The sequence below is a fragment of the Trachemys scripta genome, chromosome 12 (genome assembly GCF_013100865.1).
Source record: "Trachemys scripta elegans isolate TJP31775 chromosome 12, CAS_Tse_1.0, whole genome shotgun sequence".
Lineage (NCBI taxonomy): Eukaryota > Metazoa > Chordata > Testudines > Emydidae > Trachemys > Trachemys scripta.
This window is the reverse complement of record NC_048309.1, coordinates 39,572,986-39,589,562: the sequence shown is the minus strand read 5'-3', so window position 1 is coordinate 39,589,562 and position 16,577 is coordinate 39,572,986. Positions and strand designations below refer to the sequence as shown.

The following is a 16,577-nucleotide window of genomic DNA, read 5'->3' as shown; positions in this document are numbered from 1 at the left end:
TCCAATTTCTCCACATCTTTCTTGAAATGCGGTGCCCAGAACTGGACACAATACTCCAGTTGAGGCCTAACCAGTGCAGAGTAGAGCGGAAGAATGACTTCTAGTGTCTTGCTCACAACACACCTGTTAATGCATCCCAGAATCATGTTTGCTTTTTTTGCAACAGCATCACACTGTTGACTCATATTTAGCATCACACTGTGGACTCATATGATTCAAAGAGAGATCCTTTATCTCTGGACTGTTTGGATTCTAACAGGGCAGAATAACTTAATGAGAAGAGGGAGATCCCCAGAATTTCTCTGGGTAGCCCCAAAGAGACTTTTGGGAAACTGGCAGATTATTACATCTCTGCTATCATTTGGATCTTACAAATGTTGACTCAACTCTTTATGTATTTTACCTGCTTTAACCTCTTAATAGCTCTCATTTCTTTTTCTTTAGCTAATAAACCCTGTAGTTAGCTTATTAGAGAATTGGCTGCCAGCATTGTCTTTGGTGTGAGATCTAGAGTAACTAGTCCTTTGGGACTGGGAACAATCTGGTGTAGTGTGATTTTTGTTCTATGTGACCATTATCACTGATTCCAGAAAAATATATTTCCCCAGTATTTTCCAAAGTACTATTTTCACCTCCTTATTTTTCAGACTATAGATGATGGGGTTTAACATGGGGGTTAAGATGCTGTACTGGATGGTGAACAGTCTGTCCAGAACCATTGAAGAGGCTGAGCTGGGTCTCATGTACCGAAACAAACCAGTCCCATAGCATAAAACAACCACAATGAGGTGGGAGCTGCAGGTAGAGAAGGCTTTATGCCTGCCCTCTGTGGAGGGTATCCCCAGGACGGTGGAGATGATATGTATATAAGAGTGTATAGTGAAGGAGAATGAGATGAGCCCTATGGCCATAGCAGAAGTGAAAACACCACTTGACTGGTAAAAGTCTCAGTACAGGAAGATCTAATATGGAAGGAAACTCACAGATGAAATGGCTGATTTCATTGAGCCCACAGAATTGCATCTCTGACAGAGGAAGAGTGTTTATCAGTGCATATAAGAGAGCCATTGTCCATGCACCACCCACTAGCTGACAGCAGACCTGTTTATTCATGGTCACCATGTAATGCAATGGATCACAGATGACAGCATATCGGTCATAAGCCATGGCTGCAAGAATTAAAACTTCAGTACAGGATGACATAAAAATAAAGAGTATCTGGGCAATGCAGATATTTACAGAAATTGTTTTTTCCTCTCTCAGGAAATCCACCAGCATCTTAGGGACAGAGACAGAGGAATAACAGATGTCAAGGAAAGATAAGTTAATCAGGAAAAAGTATATCGGGGTGTGGAATTGAGGATCAGCCTTTATCACCAGAATGATCAGCATGTTCCCCAAACAGAGTGATGAGATAAATAACTAAAAACACCACAAAGATGAAAATCTGGATCTTTGGATCACTGGAAAGTCCAAAGAGAATAAAATGTATTACAGTGGTTTCATTATACATTGACTTATTTTTTTCAGCAAAACTGGGACCTGCAAGTAGAGAAAAAATTATAAAATCAACAAAAAGTAATTGTATCTTCACCATGATATTATTATCTAAGTACTTACTTAGATACATAATCTTGGTAACCCAAGAATTTTAAAGTGCATGCTTCTGCATCAAATTGTACCTTATAAAGGTTTAAAGTGTTGGCATTCTGCTTTATCTACTGAAGCTACACAGGTTTCAGCAACATAGTGGTCCTTAAACTCTTTCCATATTCAGAGCCACTTCTTGAGATTCACATTTTCTGGACACTTCCCCTGCTGAATTCTGTTCCCAACATTTTCCTGTGACATCTGAAGATTTCAGTTTCAGGAAGGAAAAGTTATTTTGCAAGGTAAATAATGCAACCATATAATAAACACATGGCTCTGAAAAATGACTGATGCTCAAAGAAATGGTGATAGGTGATTTAATGAAAAACCTAGAGAAAGAGAGAGCCCTTTTTGCCAGTTGTGTCCTGAGTTTTATTGATATTCTTGGACAAATCAGAATCTCCACATACATTCTGGGTAGGAGGAGGTGTGAATGTGCTAGAGTGGCCAGACCCAGCCCTTTCCCCCACCCCATCTCAGGACCCCAGAGATTGTCTTTTCCATGCTGGTCCAATCAAAAATCCACCCTTCCACCAGCACTGAGAAGGGAGTAAGGGACACAAAAGAATAAAATACGGACATAGGGATGGATTTGAAAGTAGAATCCCAGAGCTTCATTGACTTTGAAATATAATGGGATGGCGGGTAAACCCAGCTCTGCTACTCACCTGCTGGGAGACCTTGTAAAGTCACTTCCCCTTCCTGTGTCTGTTTCCCCATCTGTGTGACATGGCAGCAATGATGCTTAGGGAGTGATGGGTGTATAAGAGTGAGGTATTATTATTATTTGGGTCCTGTTTGGGGTTAAATGACCACCACACCAAATACCCAATATTCAGGGTTGGCCACCATCAGCCTGAACATAGGGTTCTGCCCACCTGTGAATCCTCCAGGCCAGATCATGATACCTTACTCCCTTTCAGTCTCATTGACTCAGGGAGTAAGGGGCTGCCCAGCGTAAGTAAACAGCTGCAAGTGGGATGATGAGAGTTGCAATTCCAGGTCCCCAGACTAATCTCAGGACCATTAATGGGGGAACAAATGGAGCTTCAGAGAAGTGGAAACTGAAGCAGCAAAATAGAACTTCCAAGCACAAAATGAATTTAGTACTGCACAGGGTTAAATACAGGCATAGAAGGGGTCAGCTCCAAAAAAGAAAAGGGAATTCACAGGAACACAATTAAAGTGCTGTGTCATCGAATGAAAGGTTCAAGGAACGAATCACTGGGCCAGCAAAAGCCTGTGAATGACTCCATAGCTTGGTGGTTAGGGCATGCACCTGGAATGTTGGAGACCTGGATCCAGTCTCCTTCCTCGATGAGTCTTTAATCAGTTATCCAAAGTGGAGCAGGTCCAACAGGAGAGACTACAGGAGCCATACATCAGACTATCCCATAGTTCTGTGCATAGGGCACTTTTCTGAGACAGGGGAGACCATTGTTCAAACCCTTTCTCTGTATCAGGAGGAGGAGGGAATTACACAGGTCTCACATGTGAGTGCACTAACCACTGTGCTAATAGTTATAAGGTGGACTCCTCCTTCTCCAGACAGATTTTGGGTATGTCTATACTACAAAATTAGATCGAATTTATAGAAGTAGATTTTTTAGAAATTGATTTTATACAGTCGATTGTGTATGTCCCCACTTAAGACCATTAAGACCCTTAACTTGGCGGAGAGAGTCCACAGTACCGAGGCTAGCATCGACTCTCCGAGTGTTGCACTGTGGGTAGCTATCCCACAATTCCCACAGTCTCCGCTGCCCATTGGAATTCTGGGTTGAGATCCCAATGCCTGATGGGTCAAAAACATTGCCGTGCGTGGTTCTGGGTACATGTCGTCAGGCCCCCCCACTCCGTGGAAGCAACGGCAAAAAATAATTTCTCACCTTTTTTTCCTGGGTTACCCATGCAGATGCCATACCACAGCAAGCTTGGAAGCTGCTCAGCTCACCATCACCATATGTCTCCTGGGTGCTGGCAGACGTGGTACTGCAGTGCTACACAGCAGTAGCTCCTTGCCTTTTGGCAGCAGATGGTGCATTACGATTGGTAGCCATCATCATCGTCTCCTGGGTGCTCTTTTAGCTGACCTCGGTGAGGTCGGTCAGGGGCACCTGGGCAGACATGGGTGCTCCTGGCAGACCTCGGTGAGGTCTGTCAGGAGTGCCTGGACATAAATGGGAGTGACTCCAGGTCATTCTCTTTTTAAGTTTAGTCTCCTGGAGATTCAGTCCTGCCTGCAGCCGTACTGCACCATCTTCTGGTGAGAAGCCAGGAGACAGTGATGGCTAGCAATCGTGCTGCACCGTCAGCTGCCAGCCTAAGATGTATAAGAGAGATGGAGTGGATCAAAACAAGAAAGAGACCAGATTTGTTTTGTATTCATTTGTATTCATTTGCTCCCCCCTCCCTCCCTCTGTGAAATCAATGGCTGACAAGCATTCTGGTGAGATCTGTAAGGGGCACCTTCAAAAGTTTAATGGCGATTCAGTCCTAGCTGGAATAGGGAGGGATAGCTCAGTGGTTTGAGCATTGGCCTGTTAAACTCAAGATTGTGAGTTCAATCCTTGAGGGGTCCATTTAGAGATCTGGGACCCCAAAAAAACCAAAATTGTCAGGGGTAGTATCTGGTCCTCCCAGTGAAAGCAAGGGGATGGGACTCAATGACCTTTCAAGGTCCCTTCCAGCTCCATGAGTTCAGTATAGCTCCATATAATAAACCCTCCTTCCTAGTGGAAAAAGTTTTTCCTAATATCCAACCTAAACCTCCCCCACTGAAACTTGAGACCATTACTTCTTGTTCTATCATCTGGTACCACTGAGAACAGTCTAGATCCATCCTCTTTGGAACTCCCTTTCAGGTAGTTGAAAGCAGCTATCAAATCCCCCCTCGGTCTTCTCTTCTGCAGACTAAATCATCCCAGTTCCCTCTGAGACATTGCAGTCAATATGGTTTTATAAAAATATGCTAATAAGTGAATACAATGTAACTGGAATATGCTTCATGCAAAAGGTCTCTTGTAAGGTATCATTGCAAAGCTTATTGTCTACTGAGTTTGATCATCCTATTTGTATAAAGGTATCACTCTTGTATCTGAAACTAGAAATATGAAATATAACTTTGAGGGCCTAATGTAATTATGCAAATTGTGGGCCATTAATGGTGGTTTGGAATCTTAATGGCTTCCATCAACCAGGACAATTGACTGGATGGCTCTGTTTGCAGGCAAGCCTTTCTGTGAGTCAGGCTGGGGGAATGAAGGCTTGGGGTCTTATAGTGACATGTGATCATGTCACATGAACTGGAATCCATCTTTAACCTGGTGCTTTTCCAGTGAGGGGGGGTGGAGACCCAGAGGGACAAAGTATTTCCGCCAAAGAAGAGGAAAGCCATCATGAAGAATCCCCTAGCTACCACTTGAGCTGGCACAAGAGCTGTACCAGGGAAAGAATTGTGCCCAGGCCTGGAAGGTGTCCAGTCTGAGGAAAAAACTTACTGAAGCATCTCTGAGGGTGAGATTATCTGTATTCAGTTTAATTAGACATAGCTGTGCGCATTTTATTTTATTTTGCTTGGTGACTTACTTTGTTCTGTCTGTTACTACTTGAAACCACTTAAATCCTACTGTCTGTATTTAATAAAATCACTTTTTACTTATTAACTAACTCAGAGTATGTATTAATACCTGGGGGAGCAAACAACTGTGCATATCTATCTATCAGTGTTATAGAGGACAAACAATTAATGCGTTTACCCTGTATACAGGGTAAAACAGATTTATTTGGGTTTAGACCCCATTGGGAGTTGGGCATCTGAGTGTTAAAAACAGGAACACTTCTGTGAACTGCTTTCAGGTAAACCTGCAGCTTTGGGACAAGTAATTCAGACCCTGGGTCTTTGATGGAGCAGACAGGCGTGTCTGGCTCAGCAAGACAGAGTGCTGGAGTCCTGAGCTGGCAGGGAAAGCAGGGGTAGAAGTAGTCTCGGCACATCAGGTGGCAGCTCCGAAGAGGGTTTCTGTGATCCAACCCGTCACACCCTCATCTTCTCATCATAAGTCATGTGCTCCAGTTCCCTAATCGTTTTTGTTGCCCTCCAATGGACTCTTTCCAATTTTTTCACCTCCTTCTTGTAGTGTTGAGCCCAAAACTGGACACAGTACTCCAGATGAGGCCTCACCAATACCAAATAGAGGGGAATGATCACATCCCTTGATCTGTTGGCAATGCCCCTACTTATACAGCCCAAAATGCCATTAGCCTTTTTGTCACCCAGGGTACACTATTGACTCATATCCAGCTTCTCGTCCACTGTAACCCCAAGGTCCTTTTCTGCAGAACTGCTGCTTAGCCACTCAGTCCCTAGTCTTTAGCAGTGCATGGATTCTTCCTTCCTAAGTGTAGGACTCTGCACTTGTCCTTGTTGAACCTCATCCAATTTCTTTTGGCCCAATCCTCTAATTTGTCTAGCTCCCTCTGTATCCTATCCCTTCCCTCCAGCATATCTACCACTCCTCCCAGTTTAGTGTCATCTGCAAACTTGCTGAGGGTGCAGTCCACGCCATCCTCCAGATCATTAATAAAGATATTGAACAAAACCAGCCCCAGGGCCAACCCTTGGGGCACTGTGCTTGATACTGGCTGCCAACTAGACATGGAGCCATTGATCGCTATGATGAGCAGAGGTTTTGGACCTAGGCATCTAACATGGAAGTCAGCCCCCAAAAGTCCCTTTGTGAATCTGGTCCTGTGTGGATGTCTGAGGGATTTAAAAAAACTGAATGGGGGGAGGAGCAGGCAACATACTAAAATAATTGATAGAATTATAAAAAAAACACCTGGCCTGAAGGACCAGAAAATTCCTTTGTTATGTACTGATTTAAAGACATTGACTTTTTCATTCTAAATGTTTATGCACAGAATTGACTAGATTCGCTGAGGTGATGGGTATCAGAAATTGCCACTACTTCATCATATCTCAGGCTCATATCTGCTGCTGGTATTTCTACGAGCAAGCTAAGAAATTCAGTAGAAATAAAATGTAATCAAACTTATGCAATAGGTCAAAGGAAATCACAGGAAGTGTGAGACATCTGAGGCTTCTCCATCATTCCTAGCGGTACCGATTAAAGAGCGAGAGACTATCTCAACAGCTGCACATAGCAAAGCAGAGCATTCTTCACCTTGAAGAGAGAAATCCAGCTCAAGTTAGAATTGATTTCATTTACAGAGATATGTGTCTATTTATACTCAGTGAACAAAGAGCAAGGCATTAAGCTATAGGTTTCCAATTAATTCTGAATGTATGACTGCCACTCCTGATATATCCTCCCAGATGTCTGTCTGAACAGCCAATTGCTTTATCACAAAAGCCACACAGCTGCATGTTTATTTTTTATTTAAATTACATTAAAATTTTAATTATATATATTGGCTATTTCTCTCATTCAGCAGGTGGCCATGTTGCTGAATGAGGTCTCAGGAACATCAGGTCAGATTGCTGGGTGGGGCTCTGAGTCAGAACTTCAGATGGCTGGGCTTGGGGAGGGGGATCATATGTCTGAGTATTTTAAAGACATCAGGTGAGAATTTTGACATGCCAGCAGTAAATATCTAGTGTACCATTCAGATTATGGGTTGCCTGGAGTTATTTATTATGGTAACGCTGACCTGAGTTAAAATGTTGAGCAACTGAACAAAATGCAGTGGAATTTCTTCTGGTTCACTTTAGTTTAAATGAGAACACAATTCACCATGAGGATAAGAAAAGTTCTATACTCCATTCCCAATCACCAAACCTCTCAGTCCCTCAAATGGTCTAAATCAGTGGTTCTCAAACTTTAGCAACCCGAGGACCCCCATTTTGATTTAAAGTTCTTTGGGGACATCCAAGTCCCCCCTTTCCCCAAGGCCCCACCCCACCTCTTCCTGCCCCCCACTCACTACATCCCCTTTCTCTCAGTCACTCACTCTTCCCCACCCTCACTCACTTTCACCAGGCTAGGGTAGAGGGTTGGGATGCAGGAGGGGGTGTGGGATGTGGGCTGGGGCAAGGTGGTGGGGTGGAGGAGGGGGTGTGGGCTCTGGGAGGGGCTTGGGGTGAAGAAGGGGGTGCAGGGTGCAGACTCTGGGAGGGAGTTTGGGTGTGGGGTGTGGGCTCTGGACTGGGGCATGGGGTTGGGGTGCAGGAGGAGGTGTGGGGTTCAGGCTCTGGCCAGGTGGCCCTTACCTCGGGTGGCTCCCGAAAGTGACCAGCACATCCTCTAGCAGTGGCTCCTAGGTGGGGGGCCAAGGTGTCTCCGCACCTTGCTTCTGCCCAAAGACACCACCTCCTCAGCTCCTATTGGTCACAGTTCCCAACCAATGGGAGCTGCGGAGTTATAACAATAGAGTTTTCTTCCCATGGCCATCCCCTGCCCTCTCCCTTGATTTAAGTTACATTGCAGTCCAGAAGTACAAATTTCTTCTCCAGATTCCTCAACAAAAAGAATGTGTTGGAAAACTGAGGGTGCGGGAGAAAATTTGTAAAAATTTTGCCAGTTGAGTTGAAATTCAGATTTTGGTCCAAAAACATAAGAAAAGACAGAAAACAATGATTTTTTTTTGGCGCATTTTCAGTGAAATTTTGAAATTGATAAATTTCCATTAATGTGCATCATACTGTACTTTAAACATCTGGTTTCTCAGCAGGCATGCAAAATTTCACCTAGTTAGTGGATCTTGATTTAATGGCCCTAGGCTGCTTGTCAAAGGACAGTAACCCAGTGGTAATTTAGGTCCATGATTTATTGACAGTGTACCCTACACACCTGCTGGGTGTAGTGTTCTGTCCCATCTAGAGAGAGAGAGAGACTTAGCTAACAGTCATATGGCTTTTAGCTCATGCAGTAGAGGCTTATGCACTAAGCTCCAGAGGTCCCAGGGTCTACTGGGATCTGTAGGTGTTACAAGAGGAGTCTTAAAAATCATGTCTTCAGAAATTTTCAGAAAGGAGAGAATTTTAGAAAGGTTCTTATAAAAAGTTAATACTTGTTCTCCCTGTGCTGGACCCTGCCCCATTGAAGTCAACAGGAGCTCTATCATTGGCTCCATATTCTGCAGAATCAAGCTATTATGGTGCATCTCGTTAATTTAAGTCCCTCCTTCTGGTTCTACTGCTATGTTTTTCCCAATGAGCGACCAGGTGTAGCTATTATCTGAAGCATTTTTATTACCTCCTCTAAACAGAAATGAAATCACAATGCAGCTATGAACATGGAACTGTGAAGGTGTAAGATGTGTGGTTCATGGAGCATTTCCCAGGCTGAACCTGATCTCAGTGTGGATTTCATCTACAGCTCTGTGAATAACCACTTTTCTGGATCATGGGCTGAACTGAAAAAAACAGAGGGGGGGGATTGAGTCAAACTAAAACAAAAACCTTTTGCATTTTTTGGCAAGATGAGAAAGTAAAAAAAATCATTTGGGGTTCAGCAAAACAAGAGTTGTGTACTTGATAACTAGAATTGAGCACTTAAGAGAATAGATCATGAACCAGGCAGCAACTCAAACCTATGCCCAGGCCAAGTTGTAAACCTTGAGACAGGACTTCCAGGCAGAAAAGGAAGCACTGGCTAAGCAAGTACTGGTCCTTCAGGGACTTGTCAAAATTTAACCATTTGTGCTCAGCATACGCCATAACAGCAGTGTGTTTGCCACAAGAAGGGAGGAATTGAATAGTTAAACGCCATTGGGCCATGCGTTTTGTCCAGGTGGCAAGCCTCTTGAGGGAGGACTCAGGTAGCCTTGTGAGTAAGAGTGTTTAAGGGAAGAGACCAGGAAGAGTGGGGGCTAGTTGAGAAGTCCACCCTCCTAGCTAAATTGGTAGCGGGAATCCAGTGCCTTTGGAAGGGACGGTTCAGCGAGAAAAGCAGGATTGGGCCCAAGCCGGCAGGCAACAGATAGAGAGATTGGAAAACAGGTTGGAAATTTTGAGGGCATAGTGGAAGTAAAGGAGTAAGTAATTATAAGCATGGGGATTTCAAATCCCCAGGACAATAATTGGAATGGTAAAATCTGAGTTGATTGGGTGTCCTTTTGGGAGACAAGCAAATGATTTAGGAAAAGAGAGTGAGAAGTTAACTCTGTAGTTGCTAGAGGGAATCAAGCAGTGAAACTTGGTAGGAATGTCTGTAAGTAACGCAGGCAAGAGGTTATTTAAGTGGAATTATTCGACTATGAATAAGTTAGTTGAATTTGCTGAGGAACACTCCTGCTGTGTACAATCTGTATTTTATAAGTTTGAGATGAATTGGTATTGTTTAAAGTTGCAAAACCAAGAATACTTTTGCCAGACACAGGAAACTAGTGTTGTTTAATATGGTATTTAGCATTTAATTCTTAAGGTGACTTAATGCTTTACAAGATGTAAAATGTTTTAAATAAAGACCAAAGGTTGTGTCTGCAGCAGGGTAGTCAAAGCCAGGAGAATAAAAGATTTGAATTTGTTTTTGAGTAACAAAATAGCAGATAAAAGATTTGGTAAAGAGAGAGAAGAACAGTGCCCCCTGGCTCTGTGTGGTCGACCTGTCACTTTACTAGGGGTGCATGGAGATTTTATAAGCACAAAAGAAACAGGTACACCTTGTGTAGAAATTAATGTGACTAGTGTTGTGGAAGTTGAATTATGGAGGAAATGTGCATTTTCCCCAGAACATGTGTTGTGTATATGTAGCAGAGGTAAAAGAAATGCAAACTTACCATGCTATTTAATTAAAATCCTATTAGGCTCTAAGGGGCACTATAAGTAGTGTTTTCTTTCAGATCACTGTGTGTTTGAAAGCAGAAGTTAGAAGTAAAAGGCAATCAAAAGTCTGAGAAAGTTACTTGTGTCCCTTTTTAAGAAAGAATCTTTAAGCTGTGGATAGCTTTGGATCCAGAAGCAAGCCAGAAAGCATCTATATTAATGCAAATTATCTAACTGATAAGGTAGAAGCCACTGAAACCTAGGCTGCCTAGAGACAAATACAAGGAAATATGGGTAATTCCTCTGTTTTGCCTGAAATCAACAAGAGTATTTGTATATAAAGGAAATATTTTAAGCAACGACTGAGTGCCCAGAAGAGGTAGACCTCTGTTCTTTTGTCTTTCAGATCATCAGAGAAAACGGATGCCAGCTGAACAGCATTCAATGTACCATGCATTTACTGGTACAACAGGAATTATTTCTGTGTTCTATGTCCTGTCTTGTGGTGTTTGTCTTGTGGCCAGAATTGTTGTGTTTAATATTTTTATAGGACAGTCTAGTTCAAAATTAAATAGAAGGATTAAATCATAAAGCAGATACTTGTTTTATTCAACTTGGAATACAAAGTGTTGGATAAATCAGGAAAATGTGATACACTAAAGTCTAATACATTTGCTTAAGTAAGAAAAAGTAACTTCATTGGCCAGATCTTTTAATTGAAAAAAATGTTGTTATAATTTGCATACCAACAGTCTTTGGAAGCAAGGACATGAAAGGTTAACCCACTCCCCATATAGCACTTGGGATCCTTCTGGCTACCTCAGATTTCTAGCCAGAGGGCTGGGGAGGGAGGAAAGGTATTGGACACCAGAGGTTGTACTGAGTGGACTCCTCAAAAGTGGATGTGCTTGTCCTGGCTTGTTGTTCCAAAGCTCTGTATATAAGTTATTTTACTGGAAGGGTGTATGTGGCATACATTGAATAATAAGACTAATGCACTGTATAATGGCAATGTGTATGTGTTCATTGTTGGAAAAAGGTATATGAGTGAAGAGTGGAAGTTTCCTTTGTAGGTTAAAAGAAGCCAAGAAGGGGAGAAGGAAAAAGAACAGAACGAGTTAACTGGAAAAAAAATAGCTAGCAAGCTCAGTCCAAAGATAAGACGCTGGCCCCATTCAAGGACATTGCTTACAGCTAAGACTTGGCTGACAACCAAGAAAAGAGGGGGTTTGAATGAGCTGTAAAATCTGCAAAACACTGCCAGGCATTAATGAAATGTGTTAGGTTTCTTTTCTCACAGGTAAAAAAGTGCTACCCAAAGACCCTAGCAGCCTGCCACTCCTTGGAACCAGGAGACTGGATCTATGTAAAGATCTACCAATGAAAGACTGCTTTAGTTCCATGCTGAAAAGACCCTTATTAAGTACTGTTAACCACCAATACTGCCATGAAGTGCCAAGGACTTCCTGCCTGGACCCAGGCTTCTCACTGAAAAAAGACCCCTTCTCCTCGGGAGGATTCTCCTACTGAAGAGATTAGTCTATTTCTCCTTCTAGCTCTGCTGTGCCTTCTGGACAGCAGGGAAAAAAAGACAAGGTGAAGTGCTAGTAACCTCTCCCTCGTCCACTGACAGATCTACTGTGCCTTTGGATTTTTCTAGAAGAAGCAAAACCATTACAGGGTGATGTGCTAGTAACCTCTCCCCTGTATGATGCTGAACCACACTGTTTCAGGAAAAGAGAAGAAGGAACACTCGTTCCATTGAAACCACCAAAGTCCAGGGATTTCTGACTACAAAAGACATTAAGAACTGACCCCGGTGAAGAAACTTGTGGGACCCATGCTTAGGAATGTGGTATTGATGGGATTTTGGGGTTTATTCTACATGCTGCGCCCTGTGTTTTGGATAAGTCCTTCAGCATGTATTGCCCTCCCTAATTGGATTTTAAATGACAAGTACCAAAGGCACCTTGTTGCCACTGCCCCTGCCATCTCCTCCATTACACTATTAGCCCTGTAACATATCCAATACAGACAATATCATATATTGGATAAAACCAATGGCCAAGGCCTTCACACATTAGTGATTTATTTAAATATTGTTTGAAAAATTTATTTTAAGGTTCAGGATATCCCATATAAGCGAACAATTGAGTGGAAAATAAATGGATCAGTGGAGATAGAAATATATGATATCACTACAAATGAACCCCAAGAATCTGTAATTGAAATGGATGGGTTTTATAGCGAAGTAGTTATGATGGCTGTTTCTGGAATTTGCACTGTGTTAAATGAGAGTGGCTCTTATTGTTATTTGGTCACCCAATTAGTGAACAATTAAACCAATACCCAAAGAGTTTGTTCTGCCACTGGAAATTTTACCTGTATTCAAATTATTTCAGTAACTAATAATGTTACCTGTACTTTATTGCAATACACCCACTCTTATGCCATTAATATTAATGCCTCCCAGAAGTACATAAAGGTATTCAACCAACAGATGTGGTATAGTACTACACCAAAGAGAGATGTATTAGGATATCGATGGACTGTGATTAACACTATACTAGGGACTGTTAAATTTTCATTGCCCTTATCCAGTTTCCAGATCATCTCTACATACCCAAATTGTTCAAGGGGGGCTGCCATTAGATTAGCACAATGGAGGGCCTGGGTTATTTCCTCTAGAAAGAAGAGAGACTTGACCGGATCCCTATGGGATGGGGCCAATAATGCAGCAGCAGTTTGGAATATTTTTTAGAAGCCAAGAACATGATGAGAAATTGGGGCAAATAGAGAAGGCCACTGGCCTTATTTCTGGGGCACAGCTAACCCAGGTACAAGCTGGAATTGATGAATTACATGTTATTTCTGTCCATAGTTCAATGACCCAGAAGTTGCTGACAGAGATGGTGTTGAATATCACTGAGGCTGGGAAGGCATTGCAGTGGGATTTGGCATGTTCAGAAATTCAAGATTTCCTGAATGACCAGCTAAAGGCCATTCAGAGTGATCTCGAGCATGAGGCTTGGCCCACTGCCCTTAGACATATCAGGAGTACCATCTGATCTGTGGCCATAGAGACATACTTGGAGATATTCTGGGTGGAAGTGTGGACATTCACAGAACTCCTTCTAAGCATATGGGCCAGTAGGAGGGGTGTGGGCTCCCACATACCGAATCCTGCCGGGTCCATGGGAGGATGCATGTGGGATTGGGTAATTCAACGAGACATCTGGGAAATTAGACTACCTGATATGTCCAATCGATTTTTAGTCAGTGCTCCTGGGATTACACCTGACATTTGAATTGGGATAGGGAGTCAATGGGCATTCTGGCCATTACAACCCCCACAGCTTCAGTGTATCCGTAAACTGAAACCAGGAGAAGTTGTCACTGTTCATGATTGCATTTGCTGGGAGGGTAGAGGATAAGGAACTATCCTGACAGGACACTTACTTTTTCAAACTAATGATAGCTGTGTATATGTTAAAGCCACCACATTGCAAGACATACATTTTAATCTCACTACTGCTGCAGGCAATCATATTATTTACTGGCCTGCAGATAGAATTTTACAAGTAGCCCTTAGGTTCCAGATACCCTTTAATTGGACTAGTTTAGTACCTGATCGATTTCAAAATTTGCTTTCACTGTTACCAGAGGTTCAGAGAATCTGTGAAATACAAGGGCAAATTCACATGCTTCAAAATATATATCAATTTGAAAAGTATGCCTTTCATACAGCTTATAGAGTGTCTACTTTATGTACTAAGTATGATGTATTGTGCTTTATGACTAAAACTGTACAACAACTCCATCATATTATTGCTATGGGAATGTTATTGCTTGTATTGTTATTAGTTAGTTTAGGATTATGTTGTTGTTGTTGTAAAGGACATAATAATAGTAATACCTTTCATGTCCATGCTAATCATGCATTGTCATTACATCCAATCAAAACCCCTAAGGTTGAAGCATCTGATGTAGAATCTGAATTCCAAGACTTAATGCAAATAGAGATTTGAGAATGTTTGTTGTACTAGTAGTACAAAAGGGGGGAGGTGTGGAAGCAGAGAAAGAACTGACAGGAAGGGGATTGCAATGCATGACAGTTTGTTAGCAAGAGTCAGGCTAACTGTAACCCTAATAACGTGAGATTAGTAGAAGCGAGGATTGTGTGAGGTGAGTGGGAAAGAACTGTGTGAGAAGTTGTTGTGACCTTGTGTAGATAATGTGTAGATAATATGGAATGTAGACTAGAATCTAAATAAGTGAGAAAAATAAGATATCAGGATGACCTATGTATAAACAAAATGCAGCTGTTGCTCATTATTGTCTGTAACAAAAGGTATAAATGCTTGCTGTAATTGTTTACCTGTAGAGAGACCTGCCTAGGAGGGGGAGACCCTGTGTCCTAGTGCACTCTCTCCCTCTATGCAATTGCAAGAGAAAATAAAGTATCTGACTTTGCTGTACCCAACCAAAAGAGTGAGAACTCTGTTATTCTCCGACAGAACAAAATCCATACCCGGGAGAGACATAGTTAAGCTTACCTACCCCATGCCCCCAAGCCTGCCCTGGTGTAGACAGTGATATGTCCATGGATGGATTCATTCATTGGTCCACCACTGCCTCTCAGAAAGATTGATTACCTACAATGATGGGAGAAATCCTCCTGTCACTGTAGGGATCATGTACACTGGAGTGCTTCAGGGGCGCGGTGATGCCATGGTAGTGTTTTAAGTGTAGATGCAGCATTAGAGTAAAAACTTCTAGGTTTTATTCCCAATTCTACCAGATGAGAATTTGAGCCCCCACTAGGGGCCACCCATCCCACTGACCCCAAGCCCCCACTCAGCAATCTGACCTGCTGATCCTGAATAATAAAATTACTGAAACAAAAAAAGCTACCTACATCCGAATCTAAAATAGAATTAGGCTAAGCATAAGAAAATAACTACATAAGAATGGCGATACTGGGTCAGACCAAAGGTCCATCTAGCACAGTATCCTGCCGTCCCACAGTGGCCAATGCCAGGTGCCCCAGAGGGAATGAACAGAACAGGTAATCATCAAGTGATCCATCCCTGTCACCTATTCCCAGCTTCTGGCAAACAGAGGCTAGGGACACCACCCCTGCCCATTGTGGCTAATAGCCATTGATGGACCTATCCCCCATGAATTTATCTAGTTCTTTTTTTAACCCTGTTATAGTCTAGGCCTTCACAACATTCTCTGGCAAAGAGTTCCACAGGTTGACTATGTGTTGTGTGAAGAAATACTTCCTTTTGTTTGTTTTAAACCTGTTGCTTATTAATTTCATTTGGTGACCCCTAATTCTTATGTTATGAGAAGTAAATAACACTTCCTTATTTAATTTCTCCACACCAGTCATGATTTTATAGACCTCTATCATATCCCTCCATTAGTCATCTCTTTTCCAAGTTGAAAAGTCCCAATCTTATTATTTTCTCCTCATATGGAAGCCATTCCATACCCTTAATCATTTTTGTTGCCCTTTTCTGAACCTTTTCCAATTTCAATATATCATTTTTGAGATGGGGCAACCACATCTGCATGCAGTATTCAAGATGTGGCCATACCATGCATTTATATAGAAGCAATATGATATTTTCTGTCTTGTTATTTATCCCTTTCTTAATGATGCCCAACATTCTGTTTGCATAGAGCTTAGTGTAATTTATGCAATGTCCGACTGCTGGGATGGAAAGAAATACTTCAAGGACTAAGTGCCAAAGGGAACATGAAGATTTGGTAGCATCCTCCTGGAATAAACTGCAAAGCTCTGAATGAGATAAAATCTTGCTCTTTGTTTTTGCTTAAGGACAGATAGACGAGTGCTTTGCATAAATGTCATGCCAGGCCACTGGGATGGAACCCTCCAAACCCAGATGGAAATTGTGTTTCTTTCATTTTCCACTCTGAAATTTCCTCACTCACAGATCTATCTATCTATCTATCTATCTATCTATCTATCTATCTATCTATCTATCTATCTATCTATCTATCTATCTATCTATCCTTAGAATGCGGTAGTGCAAGAACTGGTATCTCATATTCCTGTGATCTTCATGGAACTATCAAGTGAGTGTGTTTATATTTTGTTTCAGGTAATCTGTTATTTGTATAGAAAACAAGCACCAATCCTGAGAGCTAATGATGCCGGAGATGGTCC

General features: G+C 42.1%; 1 pseudogene; it reads right to left on the bottom strand.

The window, feature by feature from the left end:
• Window positions 1-563: 563 nt before the first annotated feature.
• LOC117885450 lies at window positions 564-1,392 on the bottom strand (annotated as a pseudogene).
• Between the last annotated feature and the right edge of the window lie 15,185 nt (window positions 1,393-16,577).